We start from the raw sequence: 18,715 nt of genomic DNA on the forward strand, positions 1-18,715 counted from the left end.
AAACACTAACATGCCCTCCTATAGATCCTAGAATATTCTCCGTATTTTGTCAGAAAATAGTATACCAGCATCTGAAGATTTGGTTTTTCTGAGGCTATTTCCAGCCCTTGCCTATCCATAGAACTCCATTTCCTACTTAAGACATTCAAAGAAGCTTAACATGATGCAGACACTTGATTTCGTATGGTGACATTCTACAATTCTGTGACATAAGCTTTACATTAGTTAATTAATGTAAATATTTCAACTGCTGTTCATTTAAATATCACGTTCCAAAAAGTCTCTCTCCTTTGAAGATTTCAAGATGAAATGGAGTACAAATATGGTCAGTTACTTTATTTGTTATAAACATTGGGACTTCTTATTCCTGCTCCTCATCAATTGTAATATCTACTTTGTTGATAGGATGGACTTTTCCCAGGGTAATTTTCCCTTTAACATCAGGGTATCATCCTTAACAGCAGGCAATAAGGTTAATGCTATAATCAGCTATTACGTCGGCATATTCGACTTTAGCTGCTGTTCAAATATAGCAACACAGAGTATGGAACACCCAAGCTAGAAAAATATGGTCTTAAAAATTAGTGAATCAAACTCTGGGTAACAACTTTAAAAAAATAAATATTCGCTTAAAAATTTTATCATATTCTTTTAAAAATAAAATTCTTTTTAAAATGCTAAGTGAAAAAAGCCAATTTTAAAAGATCATATTTATGTAACATTCCCAAAATGACAAATTTAGAGTTGGAGAACCGATTAGCAGCTGCCAGGAGTTAGGGACTGTGAGGATAACAGGAATGAATGTGGCTATAAAGGGGTAGCACAGGGGAGATCTGTTTTTTTTTATTTTTTTTTGATACGGAGTCTCGCTCTGTCGCCAGGCTGGAGTGCACTGGCATGATCTCGACTCACTGCAACCTCTGCCTCCCAGGTTCAAGCGATTCTCCTGCCTCAGCCTCCTGAGTAACTGGGATTACAGGCACTTGACACCACCCCTAGCTATTTTTGTATTTTTAGTAGAGACAGGGTTTCACCATGTTGGCCAGGATGGTCTCGATCTCTTGACCTCAAGATCCGCCTGCCTCAGCCCCCCAAAGTGCTGGGATTATAGGCATGAGCCACTGCGCCCGGCCAAGATCTTTTTAGTGATAGAATAGTTCTGTATCTTGATTGTGGTAGTGATTACATGAAAATACACATGATAAGATGACACAGAACCATATATGTCCTTTAAGCCAATGTCAATGTCCTGGTTTTAATACTGCACTATAGTTAAGACATAATAAATGGGAGAAACTGGGTGAAGAATAACCAGGACCTCTCTGGACCATCTTTGCAACTTCCTATAAATTTATAATTATCTCAAAATAAAAAGTTAAAAAATAGCTAAAACCATGTTGAATTATAAACATATTCCACAGAATAATCTATTCAATTCATATTATTAAATAATATCCAAGCCTCTGTAAAAATCTCTTATCATCTGACTTTCCATTTTGTACATAAAGCAACTACTGATTATCTTGATGGGAGAAGAAGGGAACGAAAATAGAGGTTTTAGAGTTGGTTTTGCTATCAGGATGCCTACTGTTCACAACACTGTCAGTAACAGAATATTTTGGCAGTCAATATCTGGGTATCTTACAAAGGAGTAGGTAGCACACAATACGTAAAAAATAAAAACATGTATTTAAAGTCTCCTTATATCCTAAAATCTATAAGATTTTTCCATTAAAAAAAAAAAAAAAAGATAGAGGCTGAGGACAGCAATACACATCTGTAATCCCAGCACTTGGGGAGGCTGAGGCAGGTGGATCGCTTGAGACCTGCCTGGGCAACATGGTGAAACCCTGTCTCTACAAAAAAATACAAAAATTAGCTAGGTATGGTGACACATGCCTGTAGTCCCAGCTACTTGGGAGACTGAGGTGGGAGGATCACTTGAGCCTGGGAGGTTGAGGCTGCAGTGAGCTGAGATAGTGCTACCATACTCCAGCCTGGGTGGCAGAGTGAGACCCTGTCTAAAAAAAATAATAAAATAAAATAAATAATAAAACAGAGATCCATCTAACAGATACTTTAAACATAATTTAAAAATAAAAAAATATTTTGAGGTTTCTATGTGCTAATCAAGATGTCACAGTGCATATGTTTATACGTAATTTCCAAAATATATTATTAGACTTATGTGACTACCAAAAAATAGACTTTTTAAAATGTACACATGGCAATAGTTTCTACAATTCAAACATCTCTCTGGCTAAATTAATACAAATTTTTGCAATGTGCCAATAATAAATAAGAGACAAAAAGAATTCCGGAAGCTGGGAGATGCAAATTAAACAAAGCCAGTGTAAGTCATTTCCACTAGGGTTTCAGACAGAGATCTTTTATCACTGGTTGAAATATAACATTCTGGCACTACATCACAAACATGCCCCCTGATTCCCTGTATCTCACACCTAAACGGGCTCAATACCAGTTCGTCATGACTCTGAATCTAAAGAGACATTGGCAGCACTTCATAAATACCTTCCTGTTCGCTCCTTTCTATGGTGATGCAATTTGACCTACATTTCCAGCGCCCATTGAAACTTCATGGGAGGGAGAAGAGGAGAGTTTTTCATTTCTCCTACCCTCTGATTAACTAGGACAGCAAATGCCACTCAAGGGACTGCTACTGGGCAGAAGCAAAGGGGAAAAAAGTCATGCCAGTAGGAAATTCCACAGGAGGACATTTAGAAATACTGCATTCTCTGATTCTGCAAACAAACTGTCATGGCTTTATAAGACAACAGCAAGGAAGAACTGCCCCACTTTACACCATAATAAGACCAGAACACTAAGGACTATTTTATTTACCTCAGGCTCCCTACGGGATGAAAATTAAACTTGAACTATAGACTACTGTCCTTGCCATAGTCTTTTTTAAAAATAAACTTTCAATTTTGGGATGACTTTAAATTTACAGAAAAGTTGCAAAGATTATACAGAGAGTTCCTGTAAACCTGACACCTGGTTTTCCCTATTGTTAACCTCTTATATAAGTATAGTATCTTTGTCACAGCTAATGAACCAATACCAACATGTGATTATTTATTTTCCTCCAGCTTTAAGGTGGATTGACAAAATTGTACAGTGTAAATATGATCTTTTATGTATTTATTATAAAATAATTAAATCAAGCTAATTAGCATATCTGTCACCTCATCTTTTGCGGGGGTGAGAACATTTAAGATCTACTCTCAGCAATTTTCAAGTATACAGTATTATTAACTATAGTCACCATTACTGCGTAACAGATTCCTAGAACTCATTCATCCTAACTGAAACTTGTACTCTTTGATCAACATCTCCCCATTTCCCTCACCACTCCCCCCAACTCCCAGCCTCTGGCAACCATTATTCTACTCTCTGCTTCTGTGGTTCAATGTTTTTAGATTCCACATGTAAGTGAGATTCCTGCAGTATTTGTCTTTCTGTGTCTGGCTTATTTCACGTAATATCCTCCAGGTTCACCCATGTTGTCGAAAATGAGAGGATTTCCTTCTTTTTTAAAACTGAACGGTCTTACATTATTTGCATATATACACTGGATATCACATTTTCTTTTCTTTTTTTTTTTGTTTGAGACAGAGTCTCGCTCTGGAGTATAGTGGGGCGATCCCGGCTCACTGCAACCTTCACCTCCCAGGTTGAAGCGATTCTCCTGTCTCAGCCTCTCAAGTAGCTGGGACTACAGGTGCATGCTACCATGCCCTGCTAATTTTTTATATTTTTAGTAGAAATGGGGTTTCACCATGTTGGCCCGGCTAGGTTGAACTCCTGGTCTCAAATGATTCACCTACCTTGGCCTCCCAAAGTGCTGGGATTACAGGCATGAGCCACTGTGCCTGGCCTAAATATCACATTTTCTGTATCCATTCATCCATTGATGGATACCAAGATTGACTCCATATCTTGGCTATTGTGAATAATGCTGCAATGAACATGGGAGTGCAGATACCTCTGTGACATACTGATTTCCTTCGGATATATATGCAGAAGTAGGATTGATGGGTCATATAGTTCTTTTCTATTTTTAATTTTTTGAGAAACCTCCATACTGTTTTTCATAATGGCTGTACTATAATTTACATCCCCACTACCAATGTACAAAGATTCCCTTTTCTCCACATACTAACCAATACTTGTTATCTTCTGTCTTTTTGAATAGCCATTCTAACAGGAGTGAGGTGATATCTCACTGTGGTTTTAACTTGCATGTCCCTAATGATTAGTGATATTGGGCATCTTTTCATATACCTGTTGGCCATCTGTACGTCTTGTCAATTCAGGTTCTTTCTCCTTTTATAATTGGGTTATCTGTTTTGTTAAGTTGAGTTCCTTATATATTTTAGATATCAACCCCTTATCATATGTATGGTTTGCAAATATTTTCCCCCATACTGTTGATTGTCTTTTCACTCTGTTGACTATATTTCCTTTGTTATACAGAAGCTGTTTTAGTTTGATGCAACCCCATTTTTTCTATTTTTTGGTTACCTGTGCTTTTGGGGTGATATCCAAAAAATCACTGCCCAGGCCAATGTTAGGAAGCTGTCTCTTTCCTCCCTTTTCATATTGCACTCTTTGGCACTAGGCACAGCTCAGACTTAAAAGATGGGCAGTGGGCTGGGCGCGGTGGCTCACAACTGTAATCCCAGCATTTTGGGAGGCTGAGGCAGGTGAATCGCTTGAGCCCAGGAGTTCAAGACCAGCCTGGGCAACATGGCAAAATCCCATCTCTATAAAAAATACAAAAAAAAAAAAAAAATTAGCTGGGCATGGTGGCACACACCTGTAGTTCCAGCTACTCGGAGGCTGAGGTGGGAAGACACCTTGAGCCCAAGAGACAGAGGTTGCAGTGAGCTAAGACTGTGCCACTGCACTCCAGCCTGGGTGACAGATGGAGACCCTGATCCCCCCCAAAAAAATAAGAAAGAAAAAAAAAAAGATTGGCAGTGATGTTCCAGCTCCTTGAGAGAAGATTATCTGCATAAATCATTTGGAGTTCTTTTATATTAAAGATTTATCTATTCTCTCCCATTTGCTTATTTATCCAATCATTTATTTATACCAGTATGGCCTCATGGATATTTATGATTTTATATCACATATTATTTGTTTATATATTTATATGAGCCTTTAAAAATATATATACTGTATATTTTATTTACATTTATTTTATATATTGGGTTACAATCTAATACTATGTTTTTTAGCTGCTCAAATTGTTCTAGGTTTGACCTTTGGGAGCTCTTTCAGTTGTCTCTGTGGTCCCTTTGACACACCCCATCATTGTGTGTGGGGAGAGAGAGAATGAGTGAGTGTGTGTGTGTATGTGTGTGTGTGTGTGTTATTTTCTTACTTTCTGGAACTAGAAGATACTACAGGCTCATATTGTTTATCCCCTGTCCCAGGCACAGAATCTCCTTTTAATGGAGAATGGTATTAGAAATCAAGATCTGGACACTGGTCTTAATGTTTGACACTTTAAAATTTCTAGATGAACTACTTCTATAGTAAATGAACAAAATTATCTCTTGAAGTATCTTCCTTTCGTGGCATAAAATAATAAATCACAAAAAGGATGCTTGGTAATCAATCAAGTTTGGTAATCAGGCTACCATCTGACTTTCAGGTTTGACAGGGTCAATAAATATCCTAATCAAGTTCCCCCAGGGGAAAAAATATATATTTTTTTCTGTTGTTGGGGGAAATGAGAAGAAATCTAGAATTAAATGCTACTTTTTGCTATTCTATGCAATAAGGTATCCTCTTTTCTCCCCTTAATACTAAATGATATTTCCTTGGTGTCAACTCTTAATTACCTGAGCTAAGGGAAAATAGAAATATCAATCAGATCTGGCTTTGAAATACACTAGTGATGACTTATGGCAGTTATACCTTCCTATTTATGTTTAAATAGAATAGATACATAGGATTATTTAGGATACTCACACCTATCCTATTTGCATATTTTAATGTTACAACTAGTTTTTTTTTTTTTTTTAATTGGGAATAAACGAATCAGCTGAACACAAACACAGAGCCTGGAGGTTCTTGGGCAGTAGGGGTACCTAGTGGGAAGTGAACAGATTTCTAGAGATAATTAACTGCCCAGACTGGAGTTAATCCCATGCAACACACACTGGGCAATTCTTCACCTCAGCCTTCAACCAACCATTAATCTGCAATATTAACAAATGGACTATGCTAATAAAATCTCTGGTGACCTCAGACTTTTTTAAAATAGAAAACAGCCTGGGGCCAGGATCTAATACTGCTTTTCTCTAACTTGTTTTCACTTGGTCTGATGCAGATTTATATTCAATAAACATTTACTGAGCCTCTACTATGCACCACGCAGCACATCATGCCTAGTGCTTCCAATTAATCCAATAATGAGAAAAAATCAAGGGCCCTGTTTCCATTTTTCCCTTCCAGCAGAACTGCTGAAGTTGATGGAAGGTAAGCCAAGCCTTTACAATGCTGAAGGCTCAACAAATTTTGGAGAAGCACGTGGTTTGGTGTCCATGTCTATAGCTGTCTAATAACACCTTAGAAAGAAAAGACCTCAACCTTTATCTGTAAAATAGATACTGTATAATCAAACCTACTTCTCAGGAAAAATGCATGGAAAACACAGTCCTGGCACACACCACGAGCTCTTTAAGTACTGGCTCACATTCATATTATGCATTTCATCTATGTGTTCATCCTAAAGACATCTAGGAAATACCAAAACCGCCTCACTAAGGTGTTCGTTGCCTTTTTTAATTGCCAGTTTTACTTTGTAAGATCCTAAAATCATGATCTTTAAAAATGTCAGCACCTATGTCCCAATCAACCTGTCTGATAAATAAACAACACATATTCATTTAAGAGTCATAGGCCAGAGGCCAAGTTTGGTGGCTCACACCTGTAATCCCAGCACTTTGGGAGGTCAAGGCAGGCGAATTACCTTAAGACAGGCGTTCGAGATCAGCTCGGCCAACATGGTGAAATCCGTCTCTACTAAAAATAAAAAAAAATTAGCTGGGCGTGGTGGCGCGTGTCTACATTCCCAACTATTTGTGAGACTGAGGCACAAGAATTGCTTGAACCTGTGAGGCGGAGGCTGCAGTGAGCCAAGATTGTGCCACTGCACTCCAGCCTAGGTGACAGAGAAGACTCTGACCCCAAAAAAAAAAAAAAAAAAAAGAGCCAAAGGCCAGAATGGATAGGTCATATTAAAAACAATAACCGTTAATGTTGCCTAAAAGTTTATTTTATACCACACACTGTGTGAATGTTGCACGACAAGCTGACAAGATAGATATTTTAACTATTTCTAATTTCCAGATGAGAAACAGGCTAGAGAGGTGAAGTAACTTGTGTAAGGTTGCCATCCATCTGGGTTAGGGAATCTGTCCCCAAACGAAAACAGTAAGAGCAGCAGCAAAATTATACTGCTGCAACTAAACATAAAAATCCATTCCTCACCTCACAATGCTGGTTCCTTTTCAAACACTGTCACACTGGGTGCAGCAGTAGAGTGAAATAATTAGTTAAAATGTGTTCTTTGCTAGAGATGCAAACTGAGAGAAGGGCTTTGGATACTTCTGCCTCCAAGATGGACTCCAAATTGGGACTTCCTGCTTCCAAAGTATTTTCAACAAATAAAATCCATCAAGGACTCCCCACAGTTTTTAGCAGAAAGTTAACTCCCTGGCCTAACCCTGCCCAGCAGCCTGTAAGTCCCTTTACTTTACTCTCTGGCCCAACCTTACAGTTCTTAGCCCTGGAGAATGCTCCAATCAAGTGGCCAGGTGCGGTGGCTCACGCCTGTAATCCCAACACTCTGGGAGGCCAAGGCGGGCAAATCACGAAGTCAGGAGTTCAAGACCAGCCCGACCAACATGGTGAAACCCCGTCTCTACTAAAAACACAAAAAATTAGCTGGGCATAGTGGCAGGCACCTATAATCCCAGCTTCTCAGGAGGCTGAGGCAGGCGAATCACTTGAACCCAGGAGGCAGAGGTCGCAGTGAGCTGAGATTGCACCACTGCACACCAGCCCAGGCGACAGAGCGAGACTCCGTCTCAAAAAAAAAAAAAAAAAAAATGCTCCAACCACAATGAACAAGGTCAGTTTCCAGCACACTGAAAAGTTCTCTTAGAGTATTTGCACTTCTGGCTGCTTCTAGACCCAACTAACTTCTTCAGAAATCAGTTTAGAGGTCACTTATCTCTTCAAACAGGCAGAGTTAATCCCATACTGATTCCCTAAAATGGTTTAGGAGATTCCGAACCTACTCCCTCCTCAACCTGAGCATTCTCAGCATTGGTACTACTCAATCACAAAAAGGCATGGCTAAGAGCAATCCATTTTTTTGAATTAAACAGACCAGAGTTTAAATCCTGTTTTCTATTTTCAAACTATGTGAGCTCAAGCAAATCTTTTCACTTCTCTGATGGGGTTTAACTGAAAAGATAATGCAAGTAAAGCACAGTCTGGCACATACTAACTGCTCAATAAACGATAGCCATTATCATCATTATTCCCATTCTACAGATAACAAATTGAGACTCCAAAAAGCGAACCACTAAAGGTCACAGAACTGGTGAGTAGCAGGGGTTGGGTTTAAAGCAGTTCTTTTTCCCTTTTTTGCAAGTCTCTATTGAGCGCCATGCTAGGCACTGAGGAGACAGCTGTGAAACAGACAGCAATGAACGCTGTTCTCATGGTGTTTACTTCTAGTAGGGAAAGAAAGCCATAAAACCTTTACACAAATAAATTGAAAGAGTGCTTTGAATGAGAAGGGTGGAGTGTCTGAATACACAGGGTTTTAAAGCAAGTAACAAAGTCACTGAATTTTGTCTAGAAGGTCAGGGAAGGCTTCTGTGAAGAGGTGGCATTTAAAGGAGGCAAAAAGGTGTTAGGGAGATGAGGGTGGCAGCAAGCACCCCAAACGAAATCTCAGTAGAAAAGACATTGAGGAAGAACGGCAAGTTCAAGGAACTAAAAAGCCAGAGCATCTGGTGAGACAGAAGATGCAGGCAGGGCCAGACCAGAGGATCACTGAAAGATCTGTTCAAAGTTTTGGATATCATCCTTCCTCTAGACAATGGAAAGGCACCAAAAGACTGGCTGCCCTTAAGGAAACAGCAATGAAAGGCTCACTCTGACACCAACTCCTTGAGTCAGGGCTATTTGGCACTTTTTTCATCTGTACTTCTAGGACACGGCAACTGTAGACTTTTGATAAATATTTGTGACCTGTCTAAAAGAATCTCTGATAAAGACACACTACATCACTTTTCCCTCTTTTTTAATCCCACAGCTGATGCTTTTATTAAAGCACCAATTATTATAGGTAGGTGTGGACCTCTTTTCACCATTCATATTTACAGAGTAAATATTCATCTTTCCATTTCTCAAACCTCAAAGCTCAATAAAGTTATGGACTAAAACAGACTCTCTTTTGATAAGCTAAAAATCTGTTCTTTTTTTCTTTTTTGAGACAGAGTCTTGCTCTGTCACCCAGGCTAGAGTGCAGTGGCGCAATCTCGGCTCACTGCAACCTTTGCTTCCCAGGTTCAAGCGATTCTCTTGCCTCAGCCTCCCGAGTAGCAGGGATTACAGGCACGTGCCACCACGCCCGGCTAATTTTTTGTATTTTTTTTTTTAGTAGAGATAGGGTTTCACCATGTTATCCAGGATGGTCTTGATCTCCTGACCTCGTGATCCACCCGCCTCAGCCTCCCAAAGTGCTAGGATTACAGGCATAAGCCACCGCGACCAGCCACATCTGTTCTTGTATTTCTAGACTGGTGGAATAAGAATCTTTTTGCTAATTCACTTTGCCTTATAAAGATCACCTGAGGTCTGGAGTTCGAGACCAGCTTAGCCAACATAGTGAAATCCCGTCTCTAATAAAAATACAAAAATTAGCTGGGTTTGGTGGTGCACGCCTGTAAGCCCAGCTACTCGGGAGGCTGAGGCAGAAGAATCGCTTGAACCCAGGAGGCAGAGGTTGCAGTGAGCCGAGATCGTGCCACTGTACTTCATTTAGCCTGGGTGACAGAGTAAGACTCTATCTAAAAAAAAAAAAAAAAAAAAAAAAAAAAACTGAAGAGATAATGCATAAGGACTTAAGTTGCACTTTCCTTTTGCACCTTAACCTTAATAATAAAAAACACATTTCAGCAATGTGTCATTAAAAGTACAAGTTTTATATTTTAAGATAAATCACTTGTACAGTTCATATGCATATTTTTTAAATGTTAGTTTAATTTTAACCAAGAACAAAATGCCCCAACAGAAGGTCTTTCAGTGATTTTCCAATTCTTCTGAGAACTGTTCAGATTCTCTCTTTGAATATTTAATTTCTCTGATAAGAGTAGGGTAACTCTTTGGGCTATTTATATTAAAAGATAGAACTGAGTCATAATCAATAGTTCACATGCTTTAAGGTTTATTTTGGGATTTCAGGAGATGAGGATGATGAGATAAAATGATGAAAGTGAAATTAAGAATACGCTATAGGGTATGGTATAATTTTGTCTAATCCACTTTCCACCCCCAGACCAACTTTCCACCATTCTGGGCCCTGCTGAGTCCCAAGAGGCTGACCTCTATGGGCAGCATCATAGATTCACCTGCTGGCCAGCTTCCAGGTGAGTCTGGCCAATAGGAGGCACTGGAAAAAGATCAAAGAGCAAAGAAAAAAGTCAGAGAGGAGAATATTCCCTCCTTGTTCCCTCCCTGCTCTGGGCTCCCTTTTCTGGCAGTGGCTGAATCCCTCTAGTACTATAGCTCCTGTCTAACAGCCCATCCACTACGGCACCAGCTCTCACTAGACTCCAGTAACACTATTTCTTCTCTTTGCTCCCTCAGATCTAGCAGTGATAACAGCTTGCCATTGCTATTAGTTTCTAGGTGACAGAAACCCATGTTATCCTGAACTCTGCCCATCCTTCTGAAAATAATTCTTTCATTTAAAGTCTCTTAAACCATCTGAGTTGGACTCTGTTTCCTGCCAGATCTAAGAAAGCAAACCATACACTTGTAAAATCAGCAATCTCTCTCCTTTGCATGTGAGCACTTATCACAATGGTTATTCATCTTGCAAATTAATTCCTTCACACCAAGCACTGCATGGGAGCAGAAACAACACCTTTTAAACTGGTCAGTGCAGGAGAATACTGAGAGTGCTCCTGAAAGACAGCTGGCATAATGGAGGGGCCAATGCTTACAATTCTCTAGGTAGGAGTCTGTTACTTGTCAAGAATAAAATGTTTACAAAGAGATGCCACTGCCTCCTACTTCTCCAGGGTTTCCTCTGGCTGATGGCAAGGAATCAAAGTCAGCTTTCTATTTTCACACTGAATACCAACAAGTTGTATCACTGCCTGGGGAAACTGCCCTGTGTGTCACTTCACTTTACTGGTTTTTCAGACCTGAGGACCTGCTTACCACTAGCCCAGGCAGAGAGGAAGAGAACCAACCATCTCCTATTACTAGCCACCTGCCTGCCATCCTTCCTTCTTTCTTTCATTCTGAGATAAATCTTTTTTCTGCACTAATGCAAAAGATGAACAGGATGAGAGAATTCTGCTGTGCTCAGCCTTGCCTGTCTCTTTAACAGTTCTGACCAGATTAGCACTTTTCTTTTTCCACAGGAGAGGACTGGCATATGCTTATACCATAATCTGCTTTGAGCTCCTTCTCTGGATTTTTCTCTTACCAAGGAGACCGGATTTGAGGTTAGATGTTAATTGAAATCACCTGGGAGTCTCTAAATACCTTGCCATTACTTGGTGCAAGTAATCTGAAGGATACTATATTTGTGAATATTCGGGCATTCTTTTGAATAAGAGCTGATTTAAAGAATTTTTCCACGGGGTTGATAAGAACTTATGGCTCATATCAATAAGCCACTCCAACAAGGACCCCAAATGTCTCCCTCTGCAACCAGCAGGCATTTGGAGCTGACAAGAAACAGTTGCTAAGATAAAGACACAGACAGATACAGACAGCTGTCTAAGAAAAGATGCTCTGCTGCAAATCAGCCAAAGCTGGCCAAAGGGCCAGGCAGCTCTCATCAGCCTGAAGGCAACACCTAGCAGGCAGTCTGACAAGCAGTAGGATTAACAAAATTTGGTTCACAATGTACCCATTTCTACCACTCTTCTACCCTTACTTCTAAGCATGCATTTCAAAGTATATTTTATTGGAGAACTCTATAAGCAGCTGGGGGGATATACACAAAATGTTAATAGTGATATCTCTGGGTAGAGGTATGAGTAACTTTTATTTCCTTCGATCTGTGGAATTTTCTGAGTTTTCTACAAACACTTATGATTTCTGTAATCATGAAAAAAAATTAAACAAAAACCTTTGTAAGCATTCAGGAATTTCAGTTTTTCCATAAGACCCAAATTTATGTAATTCTTGAAACTTAAAATCTAAATTACCTTTCTCAGCTTTTGAGATTTAAGATTTTTCAGTAGTACAATCATTCCATGGACTTTGTTCTTAAAAAAATCATTCCAAATGTGCAAAACAAGAATGCTAAATTGAATTTAAGGTGTAAATTTTTTCTGGTATACATCACAATCTTAACTGAGACAATTTAGATGCTTCAAGGTCAAAGTTCACTATTTTAATATTCTGAAGTACTCCGAATACAAATGAAAAAGAATACAACTATTTCTCTCTGTAAGAACGCCATGCAGATGATATCATATGCAGTTATATGGCTAAGAGACAGATAAAACAGACTGGTGTTTCCTCCACTACAAATGCTAGCCAATAAAAACTTTCCAGTCTACAGCTGATTAATACTTGACACCAGATCTATGGAAAAGAAAGCTACTCATTGCTGGCCGTTAGCTAAAAGCACAGACACACCAAGAAACCTGCCTACTATCAGATCAGGACTGCTGTTTATTATGACAACTGATTTTTCAGTTTAGTGCCATTTATAGCACTGAAAAATCTTTTCTAGGAGCTAGCTTTCCTCATAATCTATAATAGCTGAACATGTGTTATTCACTGTCTTGTAGTGTTGAAATATATTAACAGGGAATCTTGGAAACCATAAACATCTTTACTAGCTTCAGGAAGCTAGTAAATTTGAACAAGCGATTCCTTTAAACTGTCTTAATGTAATGACAAATGGTCTCTTTTCTAACTTCGATCTGCAAATGATTTATAGTTATAACTACCACAGCAATAATAATCAACAGGGTAGGGAGTGGAGGACACAGAGAATTGAGCCTTAAATATCTCCTCTTAGAGCAGCTAAGAGGAGCTATGAGCCAGAACACTAAAAATGCCTTTCTGTTCAGTATGCTAAAACTTAAAAATGCCACTGAAAAAAAGTATAACGAAATGAAAAATATTTATTTTTCAATGTAGAACTTTACTCGCATTCTTTTCAGAATTAAGTTGAAGGATTCCAAAGGCTCACAGTATCTACAAAAAACATAAGACAAAAAACAAACAAAAAACGCAAGAGGAAAAATAGTTTTCTGACTAGTGCTTATCAAAACATGGTTAGAAGCTGTAGAAATCAGTGCCTGAAACAAATTAAAAAAAGACAACTTTAAAACTAGTGTTAAATGTCAGAACAAGCTTCCAAAAGCTACAGAAGTCTTGGGATGTGTCTATTTACAAAAAGGTCTGGCCAAACAAGAAACACCATATTACCACCACAGACAAGTTTATGATGCAGACTACAATGAAACTTTAAAAGTAATGGGGGGAAACAGCCTAACATACAACCCTGCTATTAACAGAAAACTGTCTGGAGACCTTAATTAAACAAAAGTGTCAAGTGCTCCTCTCAAAACCTCTTGTAGTGATAGACCTGTCAGCAGAAAACAGCCAGGACCATATAAAAGAAGAGTCCAGGGGCTGAGAGGACAAGTGACTACATCACAAGGTGGTAATTACAGGGAAAAGAAGTAAAAAAGGCCAGATTGAAGGGCTCCAAGAGGTACTTCAAACCCAGCTAATCATGGCAAGAAGAGATGGGGTAAATCAGCTCCTCAACTGGCTATCTGTGGGGAAATAAAAAGATGCTGGGCCTCCAAGGCAAGAATAAACAGAAGCAGCTACTAATTACCAAGGTGACTACTAGACACCACCATTACATATTGTCATGGTCGGAATGTTTATGTCCTCCCAAATTCACATGTTGAAATCCTAGGCTGGGCACAGTGGCTCACACCTGTAATCCCAGCACTTTGGGAGGCTGAGGCAGGAGGATTACTTGAGCTCAGGAGTTCAAGACCAGCCTGGGCAACATAGCAACACCCTGTCTATTCAAAAAATACAAAAAATTAGCTAAGTGTGATGGCATGCACCTGCAGTCCCAGCTACTCAGGAGGCTGAGGTGGGAGAATCACTTGCCACTCAGGAGTTCAAGACCAGCCTGGACAACATGGCAAAACCCTATCTCTACAAAAAATAAAAATAAAATAAATAAAATAAAATCCTAATCCTCCAAGTGATGGTAACAGGATGTGGGACCTTTTGCGGGGTGATTAGGTCATGAGGGCAGAACCTTCATGAACAGGATTAGTGCCATTACGAAAGAGGTCCAGGAGCTTGTGTGCCCCTTCCACCATGTGACATCATCTATGAAACAGAAAACAAGCCCTCATCAGACACACAATCTGCTGGTGCCCTGATCATGGAATTGTCCGCCTTCAGAACTATAAGAAACAAAGGTATGTTGTTTACAAACTACCCAGTTTATGGTATCTTGTTAGAGTAGCCTGAACAGACCAAGACACACACCAATGTCACTACAATTAGGGAACATTACTCAAATGAGGCCAAACATTAGTTTACCCATCTCCAGTTCAGCCTGGAAACTTCAGAATCCAGAAAAGGAGCTTCTGCAGTTAGTAAACCACTGTTCTAGAACCACCCTCAATAAGGCATGGGCAATCAGAACACCTGAATTCTGCAGTAGTCTTAGGTTGGAGGGGAAATCACCCTTTCTAAACCTTATCCTCAGCTGAAAAATAGAGAAAATATCTCCTCTTCCCTGACTTCAAAGGATTGGAATATACAATGAAACAGGAGAACATACATGAAAATGCTCTGTATAAAATCACACTGTATATGCACAGCATTTTATCATTTGAAGTGTGGTTTAACTCATACTTACAAAGGCCAAATAAATGTAGGTTGTCCCTTCAGCCTATAAGCTATAAAGTCTAACATGCGTATTTTAAAGTATTAGCAAAGTTACAGTGAAAGCACTTAGACACAAGAAGACTGAAAAATAAATGCAGAGAAATTTGAGAAAATTTAGTGCAGAGACCATAAACTTTATCTCATTGGGTTTTAAGGGGATCACTATGCACTGGATAAAAATGTTTACAGTGACTCTGTTACCAACAAATGGTTAGAGTCTATATGCTTTTCTTTAAAAATGAGGAAAATGCATATTTTAGGAAAGATTATCATGTAAAAAACACATGTAGTATTGCATTTAGAGTGGTAAGTACCAGTAAGGTTAAATGGAAATAGATAGTGTAGAGCCACAAGAATGCTTTTAAAGATGGGAGTTTAAGAATCCTTGGGGCCAGGTGTGGTGGCTGATGCCTATAATCCTAGCACTTTGGGAGGCCAAGGTGGGAGGATGGCTTGAGCCCAGAAATTGGAGACCAGTCTAGATAACACAGTCTCTACAAAAAAGAAAAAAAAATTAATTAGCTAGGTATGGTGGCACACACCTGTATCCCCGGCTTCTTGAGAAGCTGTAGTGGAAGGACTGCTTGAGGCCAGGAGGTCAACGCTGCAGTAAGCCACGACTGTGCCACTGCGCTCCAGCCTAGGTGACAGAAAGACAGCTTGTTTCAAACACAAAACAAAACAAAACCCTTAGATGTAGGGTTGGGAAGGAGACGGGTGAACCAGGGATCATTATGGTGTCGCTTATATGTGATACAATGTCTAAACCAAGTCCACACATAGGGGCCCACAAATGTTCAGATAGTAAATATCTGTTGGTTTTACCTGCCCTCCATCAATTCCCACTTCTGGGGAATGACAACTCCCCTAAAGGGTACTGTCTGAGTGAGGCAATAACCAAGGCACCTACTAGGACCCAGTCTGGGCATGAAAGATATACTCTCAGTAGAAAGTGGGATTAAAAACTGCTGGAGAGGCTGGCTCTCCTGTATCCTGAGAAGACTGTCTACTGAGTCCTGCTACCTGGATCCCTGAAGCTGCTCTAGATGTGATTCACTATGAAGCCTGATTCTTTCGCATTATTGTCACCACATCCCTCCAGTAATCTCTTTATGTTTAAAGTAGTCAGATTTAGTTCTTACTGCTTACAACCAAAGATCTCTGGCTGATTAGCTGTTATACTGTGTCTAGAAGAATTGCATTTTCTTAAAAATTGGGGGGATAAAATTTAATTTGATTGGCAAGTAATTAAACCATTAATTTTACATTGAAAAGGGATATATTATAGAGTAGAATACAAAATTCATGTAAAATTTTAAGATAATGGATTTTGAGGTTTTAAAAAATACGCTTCCTCCCACTTCCCACCCTTCCTCTCTCCCTCCCCCATGCAAGTTCTTTAGTGATGGGATTAAGAAACACTGGTATAGAGATAAATTTTCCTTAACTTTTAAGATCTGTCCCTAACTAGATAAAAGCTCTAGGGCAGGTTACTTAACCTTTCTAAGGCTCACTTTTCATACCTTTAAAATGGGATAATACTACCTACATGTAGAGCTGTTATCCCAAGAGATAACACAGGAAACCATTTAGCACTGTTCCTCAGAGCAGAGTTTTATCAATCATGGCAAACAGAGTTAGTTAATATAACAAAAACAGGTTGGCACATATGTTGACGGCTGCAACAATTCCCTATAGGCTATCCTGTGCAATATGACTTGGCAGCATTTGCTATCAAGAGGGGGTATCTTTGTCCAACCCCTTAAATTTGAGTTGGCCTTGTGACTTGCTTTGACTAGCAGAATATGGCAGAGTGGTACTGTGTGACTCTTAAGCTTAAGCCTCCAGAAACCTTGCAGTTCTCACCCTCTTGGAACAAAGTGCCTCCACCTGAGGAAATCTGATCTGGGCTGCTAGAAGATGAGATTATGTGGAGCTCAGAGAGACAGCCCAGCTTGACTAACTAGTTCTAACTCAAGACTTAAGGGGACTGCAGCCACATTAGTGACCTCAGCCCAGGCACTACCAATGGAGAACTGCTCTGCCCTAATTATGAGCAAATAAAATGGTATGTGTTTTAAGCCACAAACTTTTGGAATGGGTTGTTAACAACAGATAACTGACAGACATGCTTCATGAATTATCGTAATATTTCTGTATTTTATAGTCTACTCACGCCTAAAATTTCCTATAACAAACTCTAAGGCCCAAAGTCCACAAAGAGTCACTATGTCACAGCCAGATGTGGTTACGTTTCTCATTCTTCAAGGCTAGATCAATGTTGCTAATTTCATATAAACAATGAACTACATCTCCACCAGAATGCGGGGCATAGGAGATAGAACATACTCCAAAGCCAAAATAACTGAAGTGAAAATTTGCTAAAGTTATCATAGTTAAATCACAAAGATGCAGGTGCAAATAAAGGTGAGTTGAATTTGAAGGTAACTGGCTAACGAAAAAAAAAGGAACAATTTAACTGATAATTTAATTAAAGCATTAAATCATAATCTGGTTTGATTTTTAATTTTTTAAAAAACAGATTATAATAACCTGTTTAATAATCAAAATTATAGTTTTCGATTATAATTTAATAATTAAAACAGATTCTCCCCTGTAACAATTCTTGCTCCTGGCATTTTCTTCCATTTACTTCAAAGATGACTAAAACCCTATTCTAAAAGTTCCATCTTATACATAGTCTCATTATATACCTTTTTTCCTATGAATAAATATTGACCGCATCATTCTTTTTAAAGATTGCAGCATATTCCACTACATGGATAGGCCCTAATTCACTTAATTAATCCCTTATCAATAGGTATTTAGATCACTTTCTATGTTTTGTTACAAAAAAAGGAGAGGTGAGCAGTCTGGTACATACATCTGTGCATACTTCACCAACTGTTTCTTTAAATTCCTAGATGTGAATTTACCTTTTTTTCTTTTTTTGTAATGACTTTGGGTTCATATTGCCCAAACTGTCATCCAAAAGATATGTACCAAATTTACTTTTTTTTAAATAAGAAGGAAACCCTTAAATGCTAAAAGTAAGAACACATTTTACACTTCTAATATCTATATATAAAATGACAAAATTTTTAAAATTGCATTCTATCTCTATCTAAAATACTGAGTCATGCCTCTTATACTGTATTTAGTGTACATTTGGAGGGGGAAAAATCCTACAATACCTAAATAATTTCTAGTGGTTTTATTTTCAGCACAATATTGTTTTGAAAAGGTAAACTCCAAAAAGAGTGTACTTCCTTCAAAATAAGCAAATCGGTAGAGAATGTTGAAAAGCAGGAAAGGAAGCAAAAAATACACCAATCAGAGCAGTTATCAGGTCACCAAATCTGCATCCTTACACAATGGCCAGGAGAGAAAGGTAGAGAGAGTGAAAAGGTGAAACTAAAAGAAGCAGCCCTCAGAGCTTCAGTGATGGCCGGATGAAATTACACACAGACATATA

The 18,715-nt window shown here is 38.9% G+C and overlaps 1 protein-coding gene across 19 annotated transcripts in view; it reads right to left on the reverse strand.

Moving 5' to 3' along the window:
- Nucleotides 1-18,715, reverse strand: part of ATXN7 (ataxin 7) — a 139,326-nt gene that overhangs the window by 113,885 nt on the left and 6,726 nt on the right. For 11 of the 19 annotated variants that reach the window (XM_054551919.2, XM_054551924.2, XM_054551923.2 and 8 more), the window contains one exon: nt 15,783-15,880. The exons of 7 other annotated variants lie outside the window; for them this stretch is intronic. The gene's annotated coding sequence lies outside the window, so the exon portion shown is untranslated. Of the gene's footprint in view, nt 1-7,006; nt 7,213-15,782; nt 15,881-18,715 lie in introns of those variants that run through there. One more of the 19 variants, XM_054551928.2, reaches the window with a different exon arrangement.

Source organism: Pongo abelii, chromosome 2, assembly GCF_028885655.2.
Source record: "Pongo abelii isolate AG06213 chromosome 2, NHGRI_mPonAbe1-v2.0_pri, whole genome shotgun sequence".
NCBI lineage: Eukaryota > Metazoa > Chordata > Mammalia > Primates > Hominidae > Pongo > Pongo abelii.